Source organism: Triturus cristatus, chromosome 3_1, assembly GCF_964204655.1.
Source record: "Triturus cristatus chromosome 3_1, aTriCri1.1, whole genome shotgun sequence".
In the NCBI taxonomy this organism is placed as follows: Eukaryota; Metazoa; Chordata; class Amphibia; order Caudata; family Salamandridae; genus Triturus; species Triturus cristatus.
In genome coordinates this window covers 687,750,801-687,765,453 of record NC_140583.1, presented here as the reverse complement: position 1 = coordinate 687,765,453, position 14,653 = coordinate 687,750,801, and positions in this window count along the sequence as shown.

Below are 14,653 nucleotides of genomic sequence, written 5' to 3'. Positions count from 1 at the left end.
TAATTAACTAGTTTGAAAAAGATTTATTTGTCTTGTGCATTTATTTCTCTTTATGGGATATTTTTGCCAATTATTAATTATTGATTAGCCTTGCAAACTCACTCTTGAATTATATTTTTCCTGAAACTCTTTAAAGAGTTCTGACTGACATAAAATTAGGGTTTTTCATCCTTTATGGAGTACTTTGTATGCAACCTATAATATGTTTTGTATTCATTCTATTTTTCCTATTTTCAATTCTGTAACCTGATTGATATTTGACTAATGAATAAAGAATAAAGGGTCAGAGAACCTTAACTATTAACTAGAAAATAAAATCCTTTAAACATATTTACAATTCTCTTTATTGGCTTAAATATTCATTACATTTTGATTTTTCATGTTTATGTAAAGTCTCCTGAAGGCAATACAAGGTGGCAAGGATTCACCACCTTTACAGCGGTAACTAGAGGTAAATGAGGTTTTGCATTATGAAATTACAGTGAAATTAGAGCTGGATCAGTTTTTGGTAGCAAGAGGATGGTCATTATCGATTAGTTTGGTGATTAAGGATTATTAATATCACCATCAACTATTCGACTAATGGACCATTGACCTTAGGAGGAAAGTTGGTCTGTGAAAATTGGTTTAGATATTGACTAATACAGATCAAAGTGAAGAAAAACCACAACCCGCTAGATCAGTTTCTGGTAGTAGAAGTAAGGTTAACACCATCACCAAAAGGAGCATAGTTTATTTTTTTTTTAATTTAGTTTATTTTGACAGTTTTGTAGAGCGTGAACAAGATCCTTGCGGGTATCAGAGCGCTTTACAGGGCAAATGCAGGTTATTGACATATACATATAAATACGATGAGTTATGCGAATACACTACTGGTAACTATTAGAGACTAGCACATATCTACAAGAGTGTATAAGAAAGTTCAGGTGAATCTGGACAAGAAAATCGATTTCACTTCTATTTTGAAGAAAACAGCGGATGGATAAAGTCTCGTTTCTGGGGGCAGGGCATTCCAAATCCTGGGGGCCATTCCTGAGAAAGTACGATTGTATGTTTTTTTCTTGGAGAAATGTTGTGGTTTAAGTAGAAGATTATCAGAATTCCTAGTAGTTCTGTTACCACCTGATAGAACTAGTTTCTCCGCCAGGTATCTCGGGGTTTTTTGGTGCAATGCCTTATTGTCATACAGGCGATTTTCAAATGGATTCTGGCCTCAAAAGGTATCCAGCCGAGGGCAAGAAAGTCAGGGGAAATGTGGCTGTTTCTTTTGGAGCCTGTGATGAGTCTAGCGGCTGCATTGATTGAGGCTCTTAGCAGAGCGGTCGTTGATCTGGGAAGGCCGCAGAGAGCGACACTCCCATAGTCCACTCTGGGAATTACTGGAGTTTGAACTGCCTGCTTAAAGTCATTCGCGGGTATGAAGGGTTTCAGTTTTCTCAGAGCGTTCATCTGAAAATTGGCTCCTCTAGTTGCAGCGCTGATGTGTTTCTGCATATTTAGTTTATTGTCCAGAGTTATTTCTAGGGATTTAGCAGAATCAATGATGAGAGGTTGACCATCGAGTGCAGTTAGGTGCTTCATCCACTCGTGGATCATGGCTGTTTGGTTGGGGGAGCGATAAGGAGGAATTCTGTTTTTAGTGTGTTAAGTTTTAAATGGTTGCTTGCCAACCAGGTCTGTGTTTTTTGGAGCGTTGAGTTAAGGGACTTGATGTCTTCAAGAGAGTGGACCTTAATTTAGAGTTGTGTTTCGTCGGTGTACATGTGAAATTGGATGTTTGAGGAGATGAGAAGCTCAATGAGTGGTTTCATAAACAGATTGAAGAGTGTTGGGAAGAGGGAATATCCTTGAGGTACTCCCAAGGTGACTGGGGTGGGGTTAGATAAAGATTGGTTGATTTTGAATCTTTGCGTTCTGTTTTGGAGGAAGGAAGTGAACCAGTTTAACACTGTTCCAGATAAACCCATTCTATGTTTCAAGAGGTCTAGTAGGTTGCTGTGTTTGACTGTATCGAAGGGAGAGGATAAGTCCAGTAGGATTAACAAACAGGCTTTATTTTGATCCAGTATTTGTAGTGCATCATCTATAATGTGGGTCATGGCTGATTCGGTACTATGCCCTGATCGAAAGCCAGATTGGAATTGATCGAGCAGGTTGAAGTAGTCAATGTGGTTACTAAGCTGCCTGTGGACACATTTTTTGAGTAGTTTGGCTAGGTCGAGATGTTGGATATTGGGCGATAGTTATTCAGGTCTGATGGGTCTGCTGATACTTTCTTTAGGATAGGGGATACCTGACCCGCTTTGAGGATGTCTGGGATGGCTCCTTGCAAAAGAGAGGTATTTATAATCCTGGTCCATAGGGGCACTAGCTGTGGAATGAAGGTCTTGAAGTGGGTTGCTGGGAGAGGGTCTGTGAAATGATTGGAGGGATTCAAAGCCGTGAGTGTGTTTGAGATAGTTTCTTCGCTGTAGAAGTTGAAGGTGGTCCAGGAGGCGTTGTTCTTGAGGTCTAGCTTTGTAGCGCATTTAGGCGGGGTCACTGGTGTGGTCAGCGAGGTGTTAATGTGTGGGTGGGTATGGGATAATAGGTCGTTAAGTAGGTCTGTCTTTAAATTTTCAGTCTTTGTTGTGAAAAAGGAGGCAAGTTCCTCGCAATTGGGGAGTGTTTCTGGATTAGTTTGGGGGGAGTGGGAGACAACCTTAGATTGAGCTTTGATTATTTTGAATAGTTTTGTGGGGCTATTCTTAGCTTGGTCTAATTGTTTACATAGGAAGTCAGCTTTTGAACGTCTAATCTTTCTGTAATAGGAGTTTCTGGTGCTTCTTAGTAGTTTGAGGTGGGCAGCAGATGGAGCGGTTCTCCATTGTCTTTCAATTGCTCTCAGTGATCTTCTGTCTTCATATAGCCTACCATCATACCAGGGGTTTGAGTCTTTTGTGGTGGCTCTTTTCAATTGTAGGGGCACTAGGTTGTCGACTACCCTGTTCATAGAGTGGAAGTAGTGATTGGTCAGGTCCTGTACATCCTCTAATCCATCCGGTGGGGGCGTGAGGATGTGGCTAGCGGTTGCGAGTGCGGTAGGATTGAGGTTTTTTTTGGTTCCGCCTCTAGATTTTTGTTCTCTTAGGTTGGATAGAGAGTAATTTACCTACTTCCTTGATATGGAAAGTGATTATGTGATGGTCGGACCAGTCGGAAGGAAGAATTGATTCCAGCTGGATAGAGTGTACTTTGGAAATTACTAGATCAAGGGTTGAGTCTTTTTCGTGGGTGGGGCTATCACAAATTTGAGACAAGTTGAGGTCCGACAGGAAAGCTTTGAGGCTGTTGACCTCTGGGTCATCTAGATCGTTCCAGTGGAGGTTGAAGTCCCCCAGGAAGATCTGAGTAATCTTTTTGTGGCTAGAATATCCATAAAGTGTTCGATGAAGGTAAGGTTGTTACCAAAAGGGCACGGTAGAAAGAATGAAGTGAGCATATTGGCTTGTTATTGTTCGTGATGTCTAGGCAGAGGTATTCACAGGAAGAGAATACCGGGGAGTTGGAGCGGTTCACAGAGAGGTTGTTCCTAAAAGCCTAAATAGCACTAGAAAATAATTGCCCCAGTTAGATAAATGTCCAGATTCTCTAAAGAAAGTCCTGATTCCAATGCTCAGAACCTGAAGACTGGCCAAGCAGTACTGGAAGGTGATGCAAGAAGGTGATTGCTGGAGTGGTGTTAGTGGTGTGAGTTTCAATAGGGTTGTGAAATGTTGTTAATATGCTTGGATGTATTCTCGAAGTGTTGAAGGGTTTTGACTGTTGGTGAAAATTTTGCTATTTTTTTTTATTGATTATATTGGTAATTTCATAGGACAGAATTTTTGATTATTGATTATATGTTCTTAACATGAAAAGTTAGTGTCTTGTTTTATGTTGTCTGGAAGCACAGGTACAGTGATACCTGGAAATTCCCGGGAAAGGAATAGCGGGTGGTAAATGGAAGCCACACTGCTCTGAGGTTACTCGTCTGAATAACACTGAGAAGCTATGCAGGGCTGGCAGTGTTAAATTAGGGACTATTTTCTGTGTAAAAGTGAGAGTGATTGATAGAAAAGAGTTTGATGTTGAAACTTTGGTGTTATATCACCTAGAAAGGGTAACACTGAAGGAGTAGCAGGTTCTTCTGAGCTTGAGTGAAGGGTAAGCAGAAGGGATTTAATCACAGTGTTTGAAGAGTAAATGGAAGTTCTTACTTTGTCAAGAGTAAGCGGAATGTGTTACTCGCAGTGAAAAGAAATCAATCCTTTCTTTTGTGGAACAGACAGAGTAGCGAATGTTTTTATGTTGTTATTAACAGAATTTTGATTAAGAAAACTCTGAAAAATATTTCAGTAAGATTTTGTGGAGGGTCAGTAGTAGGAGTTAAACTGACTGAAATTGAAACTGACAGCATTGGAGAAAAGAAATTGCATTGAACTATTGCAGAAATGAAAATGTTTGAAGGTTTAAAGAAACTGTTAGGTAAAGTGAAACATTTGTTTTTAATTGCTGATGCTCCTGAAGGACCACTCGTGCATTTTATGTCTACCAATTTGGGACAAAATTCATGTATGTGGGTTCACCAATGGTGCAAGATTACTGAAAAAGAAGGTCCTTTGAGGTTTCCAAAAGATGGTACTTTTGAATTACAAATCATTGACAAATTAAGGGAAGTGTTATGTGAAATAAAGACACCATCTAGTGCTGCACAATTTGAGGCCTTAAGCATGTGGGAAAAGACAGCAAGAGACAAAGCAAGTGAGGATAAAAAGGTAAAGCACCAGATACAGGAGAAGGGAATTAATGATGATAAAAAGCTTCAAATAAATAATGATTCAGGGGATGAAATAATGGATGCAGAGTTTCCAAGGTCCAGGGGTCCCAGTTCCAGAGAGACTTGCCCAATGTATATATAACTTATTTTTTGAGGCGATTGACTCGAGGCACTGGACCTCTATGGTCTCAAGGGAAAGTACATGTGTAGGGTTGTGAGTCAGAAACTCCTCCTCAATTTGTTTGGTGTAAAAATAGTGAGAGTACTTTGTTAAGTACAGGGTTTTGTTTTATTTGTTATAAGATAAAGAGTTCTTTTTCAAATATTCCAACATAGGGGTTACATCCTTGGTTGTTTTTTAGTCTTTATTTCTTTCTTCATACTGAAACAGAACTAACAGCCGAGACGTGTTTCGCCAGATGGCTAGAATTGGGCCAGGGCTTTTTCAAGGCTTATGTTTCGAGGCAGTAGCACGTCATATTAACATTGAAGATTTGTATTCAGTAGTTCTTCACAATAAAACAGAGCAGTTTTTTAATCTGTTTCAGAAGATCGTAGTCCGGGGATAATCCCAACATGGAGCGATGAAATATGGATGCATTGTTAACTGAGTGTCCACCACTTTATGTGGTTCCCATTAAAAATACTGAAAATAGTGTACCAGTAAGTACTACAGTGGCTACTGCTTCAGTTAAACAGAGAGAAACATAGATTGAGAGAACTGTGCAGACATTTCAGATTGACCCATTATCTGTTGATTCAGCACTGACAGTGATATATCCAGGTGTTACTGCTTCAAATGGGACTGATTTTGTCCAAATATTACAAACTGCACTTGCACAGGCAGTGCCTAGAAAAGTTATAACTCTCCCAATTAATACGGTCCCTACTCAAAAGGTTCAAAGAGCTGCCGAAGGAGTAATTATGTAAGGGTTTATTTCAGAATCTCATAATTCACAGATTATTGAACAGAAATTACCCCAGATAGTCCAAGCACTGGAAGGTGGGAGAAAAATGGTCTTTCCAACATCTGCAGCCCAGGATAAAATGAATATATTTGGAGATGGGATTTTTCAAACCTGCTTTGAAGAAGCAGCAGTGCTTAAAAAGATAGAGAGTATGGGGGACTAAATTAACCCAGAGCCTGAAAAAGAGAAACAGCTTAGAGTTAGCGACCCTTGACCCTGCTTCAGGCAGGTCGCTCCCCACGCCGCACAGCACCACCTGTGTGTCGCTGCCCTGAGCCCGCTGCTGCCGCTCGCTGCAGGTTCGTGGCCGCAAGCTCTCACGCTCGCTCTGCCCCGTTTTCTCTAACTTAGTCCTGCCATAACTGTCTTGCATTATTGTGCCGTATTTCACCTTTTATTTCCTTTTCCTTCTTGCACTGTTGCCCTTTATTTTGCTGTACTTCACCCATTATTTCCTTTTTCCTTTTGTACTGTTGCCTGTTATTGTGCCCTTCCTTTTTCCTTCTGTATCCTCTGCCCGCTCTACCTCTCGTTTTTCCCTCCGCTGTGTCCCCTGTGGCCCACCCCCTGCTCACCCATTCACCGCCCCACCTCCCAGCTGCTCCTCTCTCCCACCTCCCCTTATATTGCGGCCGCTGCGCAGTGAGGAGAGCGACCCTTGACCCTGCTTCAGACAGGTCGCTCCCCATGCCGCACAGCACCACCTGTGTGTCGCTGCCCTGAGCCCGCTGCTGCCGCTCGCTGCAGGTTCGTGGCCGCAAGCTCTCACGCTCGCTCTGCCCCGTTTTCTCTAACTTAGTCCTGCCATAACTGTCTTGCATTATTGTGCCGTATTTCACCTTTTATTTCCTTTTCCTTCTTGCACTGTTGCCCTTTATTTTGCTGTACTTCACCCTTTATTTCCTTTTTCCTTTTGTACTGTTGCCTGTTATTGTGCCCTTCCTTTTTCCTTCTGTATCCTCCGCCCGCTCTACCTCTCGTTTTTCCCTCCGCTGTGTCCCCTGTGGCCCACCCCCTGCTCACCCATTCACCGCCCCACCTCCCAGCTGCTCCTCTCTCCCACCTCCCCTTATATTGCGGCCGCTGCGCAGTGAGGAGAGCGACCCTTGACCCTGCTTCAGACAGGTCGCTCCCCACGCCGCACAGCACCACCTGTGTGTCGCTGTCCTGAGCCCGCTGCTGCCGCTCGCTGCAGGTTCGTGGCCGCAAGCTCTCATGCTCACTCTGCGCCGTTTTCTCTAAGTTAACCCTGCCATAACTGTCATGCATTATTGTGCAGTATTTTACCTTTTATTTCCTTTTTCCTTCTTGTACTGTTGCCTGTTCTTGTGCTGTACTTCACGTTTTATTTCCTTTTTCCTTTTGTACTGTTGACCGGTATTGTGCCCTTCCTTTTGCCTTCTGTATCCCCCGCCCGCTCTACCTCTTGTTTTTCCCGCTGCTGCGTCCCCTGTGGTCCCGCCCCCTGCTCGCCCATTCTCTGCCCCACTCCCACCTCCCAGCTGCTCCTCCCTCCCACCTCCCCTTATATGGCGGCCACTGCACCCATCCGCGCCTGGACCATGCCCAGCGCCAGACCCCCTGGCCCCCGCGAATGCCACGACGCCCGACGCCGCTATGACGCCAACACCCTCCACGCACTCAACACCGGACGACCGCACTCCTGCTTCCTGACCGCCCCAAAGCACACCAAAGGACCCTTCTCCTGCCGGAGCTGCAGCTTCACCAGCCTCCGAGCTGCCAAACCGCCCACCGTGACAGGACGCAACCACCTCAGATGCATACTACTGAACACCCGCTCCGCACGCAAACACGCCGTCGAACTCTGGGAACTGCTCGACACATCCTCCTCGGGCGTTGCCTTCCTGACAGAGACCTGGATGAACGCCTCCTCGGCATCCGATATTGCCATAGCCATCTCAGACGGCTACAAAATCACCCGCAGGGACCGCACCAATGGTGTAGGAGAGGGAATCACCATCATCCACAAGAACACCCTCAAGGTCTCAACCAGCACCGACGACACCCTCAGCACCGCCGAACACCTGCACTTTCAGATCCACACCAATCCCAACACCACCCTCAGAGGAACTCTCGTCTACAGACTTCCCAGACCCCGGCCTCAGTTACGTGACTCCATAGCCGACTTCGTCAGCACGCACGCCCTGGCCTCCACAGACTACATCCTTCTCAGAGACCTGAACTTCCACCTCGAGAACAACAATGACACCAACTCCACCACCCTGATTGACAACCAGCCCAACCTCGGACTCAGTCTGCTCGTCACAATGCCCACCCACTCCATTGGCCACATGCTCGATCCCATCTTCTCCGCAAGCCCCCACGTCACCTTCAGCCACACCACCAAACTCCACTGGACCAAACATCGCTGCATCCAGTTCACCTTCCGGAAACCCACCACGCACCACCGCACTCAACAGATCCCCCGCCGCAGCTAGAGCAAAATCACTGAAGACCAGCTAAACACCACCCTCGCCCGAATCCCACCCACTGACCCCACTGACGCCGACACCGCCGCCAGCAACCTCAGACGTTGGATCGACAACTGTGCAAACACCCTCGCCCCGATCAAGAAACCTTCCAACAGACACACCAACAAGAAAGCCAGTTGGTTCACCGCCTCCAAGCAAACGTGCCATACTCTAGAGAAGAAATGGCACCGCGAACAGACACCAGACAGCTACGCAGCCCACAAGAACACCATCCGCAGACACCATCACCTTGTTAAATGGTAGCGGCAGTCATAGTCGATAACCTTTCAAGTATTGCCCGGCGGTAATCGCCTCTTATACCATTCGATGCTAAACCAATAAAGAGGCAGGCGCCGGAGACTGGAAGGCAGGAAACAAAGTTTTATTCCGTCGGAGTGGAACACATCAGATCAGACAGCGAAGTATCGTCACGAGGTGCTCTAACTGCATCTCTGAGGCCTGGCCTCTTATACACAGGTTTATGACTTTATTACAGGTTTATCATACATGGCACATTCTTGAGATTGTTTTGATACATGAAAGAACATCCTCAGAATCCCCGGCTCAGATCCAATCCCACACATAGATACAGTAGAAGTCCCCACCCCACCCACAGTAGGAGATGGCTATCACACAGCTGGACATTCCGCCAATTCCCGGGGGTGTGTGCGACCGGTCGGGTCTCAGGGGGTGGGGGGCCTTGATCTACTGTAATCCCTTTGATGTGGGGTGTTTCCCTTACAGTAGGGGCAATAAACTGCATCCGCAGGGCTAGGTGATGGCCTGGGATCGGTTCGGACAATGGGGCGCAGAGGAAGGGGGTTATCAAAGAGATGCATGACCATGTATGGGATGTCGGTCAGGCGTGGGATGTGGTTCCATGGCAGGGTCGCGCAGAAGGAGAGGGTTTATGGCCCGTGTATGAGAGAGCGGGGGTGGCCGGCGCGCGGGGGAATGCTTGCAGCGCCAGGGGGACGCGCTGGCGATCGGCAATGAGCAGGGAGAGACCAGGGTGCCTAAAATGGCTGCCGTGCGCTTTTCTGTGTGTCGCGCTGGGGAGAGACAAGATGGCGCAGATAATGTTCAGTTCGCAAGCTAAATTTCCACAGTCCTCCCTTTTAACATATCTCGCCAGCTTGTTTAGTTCGGATCTATCCCCATAACACTACGAACTTCCACCTCATACAAAGCTTTCATTCGCTCCGCTTCAAAGTTCAAAGTCTTAGGGCAGATGCAGTTAATAAAAAGCGAACATAAAGGTGGCAGACATTGAATCCCCAAGCAACATCCACATAGTATCACAATTGGTATTAGGATAAATAAAAACAGCCTCCATCCCCAACTTCTAATAGTGTCCCAAAACCAACTTCCCAGTGACCATTCCTCTTGCTCCTGATGAACCTCTGCGGAAAGTCTGTGGAGGTGTTCAATTGCTTTGTAGACTGAGGGTGAGTTATCCGGTATGTAGGTACAACAGCTGGACCCAATGATGCGGCATGCTCCTCCACGATCAGCCAGAACCACATCTAGAACGAGGCGGTTCTGAAGAGCCACCAGGCGGACGGCCTGAAGCTCGGCGGTGTTGTTGGCGAGGATGCCAGCCGTGATGTTCATCGCCGTTTCGACTGCCTGGGTTAAGTGGCAGATGGCACGGCTGTTTGCCATTGGACCCCAGAGTGGAACAAGACCTTTTACTGCGTCCATGAACTGTGCTCCGGTGGAGTCGGCTTGCGCAATGTCTTTGGCACGTTTCTGTCGGTGATGGTTTGCTGGAGCCACATATGTCGGAGGAAGGACAAAAGCGATGTAGCAGGTGCCTCCCCAACCTTTCGGAAGCCAGGTGTAGGCCTTAGTACCACAGACGAAGTACATATTTGGGGAGGCAACAAAGGAGGGTGGATCAACTGAGTCCAATGTTCGGGTGATGAGGCAGGAGCTGTGGCCCACCAGCTGCGCCCCCAGGCCTTCGAGGCACACAAGTCCAGTGATGTTGATGACGGATAGGGCCACTGTTAGGGTGGCGGCCGTTCGTTTCCGGAGGTAAGAGAAGGTGGGTCTGGCTGGGTTGTTAAACACCTGCATTTCAACTCGTTCTTTGGCAGGGATGTCCATGTGAAAGGAAGTGTTTGATCTCAGAGGACAGAAGGGGGCAGAAGTTTTTCCAGTTTTGTTCAGCCAGAACCCATGGTAGAAGTGTGACACAGTTTTGCCGGAAGTGGCATTGTCCTTGTAGCTTTCTTGCAGGAGGATTAGCCAGGCGAGGCAGGAACCATGGACAGAAAAAGGTGAAGGGATGAAAGGGATAGAGTGTCCAGTGGCATGTGGTAGCAATCCACAGATCCAGCAATTAGTGGCATTGGCGGCAAGATTGTGTTGGTGGAGCAACTGCACAAAAGAGTTATTCCAGAACTCCTTACGCCTTTCTCGGAGTTGGGGTGAAAGTGAGATCAGATGGTGTTCTTTCATGGTGATAGGTTGAACGGTGGTCAGCAATGTCTTATGAGCGGGTGCGCTCTCCTCCATGATCCAGAAGGTGACCATGAGGAGAAGGCAAAAGAGAAGGGTAACGAAAAGTGCAATAGTCTTTGAGCTGTGCATTCTGTCAGTCTTTGGGTTTTTGTAGTGGATCTTCGGACGTCCGGTTGCTTCCATCATCTTCATGTCGGATGCTTCCATCACCTTCAAGGGACTCAGTAGCGGGCAGAGCCACAGACTTTGTTTAGTTTCTCTCCTGGTGGCCTTTGAGGTGGCTAGGCAACCGCTCTTGAGATTTCAACTTAGTTTGTGGTCTGCTTAGCCGAAGTTCCCTCCTTTCGTCGTAGGTTATACCCTTCTTTGGATGGGACAGTAGGATCGGGATATTTCGTTAATTCAAGTGTCTCTGTATCCGGGCAGTGGCTCAGGGATGGTCGGTCTTTGTCCAGTAGTTCCTCTTGGGCGGTGATGTTGTCCGTGGTCGTCAGGGTCAATGATACCTTCTTGCAGTGGTGTGCATGCAGCCAATTGCGCTTCCCCTCCACTCGAAGAGCTGTTCGGGTGGTGATCAGGACTTGCAGAGGGCCCGTCCACCGGGGCTCCAGACTCTTGGTGCGCTGGAAGTTACGCACTAAGACAAAGTCACCAGGTTGGATGTCGTGCCCGGGGCCTCTGGAAACGTCGGGAATGGCTTGCAGCACCTGCTGATGGATAACAGACAACGTTTTAGTTAGGTTGTACAAATAGTCAGACATGAGGACGTCCGGGACGTCGTGGATGGATGTTGGTTTCGGTGCAGTCCAAAGGTTCATGGGCCGCCCGAAGACGACCTCGTAGGGGGTTAAGTGGTGTTTGGTGGGGGTGGAACGCATTGATAGCAATGCTAGCGGGAGAGCGTCTGGCCATTTCAGTCCTGTGGTGGCAACTATTTTTCGCTATCTTAAGCTTCAATGTGGCATTATGTCGCTCAACCAAACCTGCAGATTGGGGATGGAAGACCGCATGGAATTTCTGTTTTACACCCAGCCCCTTTAAGATGAGTTGGATAACCTCGGCTACAAAGTGGGGGCCGTTGTCGCTCCACAAAATTCGACAAAGGCCGTACCGGGGGAAGAATTCTTTCAGTAGTACTTTTGCGGTAGTCATAGCGGTGTTGTCGCGGGTTGGGTAGGCTTCCACCCACTTGCTGAAGGCACACACAACGACAAGTACGTACTTCAAACCTTGGCACCTTTCTAACTGGACGTAGTCCATTTGTAGGACTTCAAAGGGGTGATTGGGAACCCCAAACCCTCCCCGGGGTACAGCAGTTCCTTTCCCAGTGTTGTGTTGGAGGCAGACCAGGCATTGTTGGACCAGACGTTTGGCTGAGTCTGAGATTTTGTCGTTGTGCCAGACTTTGGAGATGAGTTCGATCATGGGAGCGGACCCTATGTGTGCGGGGGAGTGTGCCATGGTCAGCATGGGGATCAAGTATGAGTCAGGTAGCAACCATTTGTTCGAGTCTATAGTTCGCCAGCAACCGTCATCGTCCTTCAATCCCACCCGGGCCCATTCAGTTAATTCGTGTGGTGAGCTGGCTAATTGGATGTCCCTAATCGTTTCCCTAGCATCCTTCCATTTCTCAGTTTGTGACCTGGTTACGTACATACGGGTCGTGGACCTATTCTCGGCTGTGGTTCGGGCAGTAATGTCAGCTAGTGCATTTCCCTGTCCTACAATGTCTGTCACTTTCTTGTGTGCCTGGCATTTGATCACAGCCAGCCGTGTGGGGAGGAGGACTGCTTCGGTCAGGGCAGAGACTAGATCTCCATGCAGGATGGGTGTGCCATGGGAAGTCAAGAATCCCCTCTCCTTCCAAAGGAGCCCAAAGTGGTGAACTACCCCGAAGGCGTATTGGCTGTCTGTGTAAATGTTTGCGGTTGTCCCTGCTGCCAGGATGCATGCTCGTGTGAGAGCAATCAGTTCAGCCGCCTGTGCGGATCGCTGTGTGATGCGGGCTGTCTCAACAACTGTTCGGGCTGTGGTGACTGCATAGGCAGCGGAAGTGGTGCCATCGGGGAGCTTGATGCATGAGCCATCCACCCATAGTTCTCCGTCAGGGTCCGGGAAGGCAGTATCTCGAAGGTCAACCTTACTCTTGGTCTGTTCGTCGGTGAGAGTCACGCAGTCATGTATGGGGGGTGCATTGGGGTCAGTGTCAGGGAGAGGTAGTAGAGTGGCTGGATTCAGAGTGGTGCATCGTTTCAATGTGATGTGGGGTGCAAGCAGAGTCAGTTCATAGCCAGTCAGTCATGCGCTAGTCAGGTGTTGAGTCTTGGTCTGGTTCAGGAGGGTGTCAACCGCATGGGATACCAATACAGTGAGGGGGTTCGAGAGCACGATCCCCTCACTTTGCCGTATAGAGACAGCAGCGGCGGCTACTGCTCGAAGGCAGGCGGGCAATGCTCGGGCTACAGGGTCAAGAGTGGCAGAGAAGTAGGCACAAGGGCGTTGTTTAGGGCCTATGGACTGGGTTAGGACAGACAACGCGCATCCCTCCCTTTCGTGGGTGTAGAGGGAGAAAGGTTTAGTGTAGTCTGGGGTTCCTAGGACTGGGGCCGAGCAGAGGGCGTCTCGTAATTCTTTGAAGGAGGATTGGCATTCGGGTGTCCAGGGGAGGGGGAAGGGGACATCTTTAGCCAACAGGGAAAGCAGAGGTTTACAATAAGACTGAAGTTTGGCAACCATTGTCGACAAAAGGAGGTGAGGCCTACTAGAGACCGCACTTGCTTCTGAGTTTTGGGAACAGGGGTTTCTAGGATGGTCTGAATTCGGTCAGGGGTAAGTTTCCTCCCATCCTTGGATAGGAGGTGGCCTAGGTATGTCACTTGGGGTTGGCAGAACTGTAACTTCTTCCTGGAGACCTTGTGACCGTTCTCCGCGAGGAAGTGGAGGAGGTGAAGGGTGGCAGTGACAGCAAGTGGGGTGGTGTCGGCCGCCAAAAGGATGTCATCGACGTACTGTATTAACACCACTCCATCGGGTAATTGGACTGTATCTAGTTGTCTCTTGAGGGCTTGGCTATAAATGCTGGGACTCTCAGTGTAGCCTTGGGGTGCCCTACAGAATCTGTACGACCGGGCTTTCAAAGTGAAGCCGAACAGGTTGCAGCTGTCTGGGTGGATGGGGATGGAGAAGAATGCGTTCTTGAGATCAATAACAGTAAAGGTGGTGGCAGTGGACGGAATTAGGGTGAGGATGGTGGTGATGTCTGAGACCACGGGGTACTGAGGTATGACTACTTTGTTAACTTCTCGTAAGTCAACAATGAAGCGGTATGCTTTCTCATCTCCCTCGCCTTGCTTCTTTACAATGGGTAGGATAGGGCTGTTGCAAACATTACTGACTACTTCTTCTACTACTCCTGCATTGACTAGGGACTGGATGATTTCCACCAATGCCTTCTCACCTTCGGGCGATATTCGATACTGTGGAAGCTTTGGTAGCACTGCGTCCGGTCGGACGGTTATGTGTACTGGGTCGATCACCATGCGCCCTACATCTGAGTCGGTTTTAGCCCATAGATGTGAGGGTAACGTGTCGAGTAGGGACAGGTTAGCATCAGTTATAGAAAGCATACGTCGTGTGTGACAAGGTCTGAACAGATCTGGGTTATCGTGCAGGATGACTCGAACTCCGTCTGGGGAACATCTGATGGTAGCTCGGAAATGTTTTAGCAAATCGAGTCCCATAATAGCATCGGGGGTGTTGGAGGAGAGCAGAAAGGTCGTGTCAGTGGCGTTATCTTCTAAGTCAAAGGAGATTGGTGCTGATAAGGGGTTAGTGGAGGGCGTTCCATCGAAGCCTATTGAGGTTACGTGTGAGCCAGACAAGGGTGCCCTAGGAATCAGTCGTTTAGATAACGCACTACGTGTCGC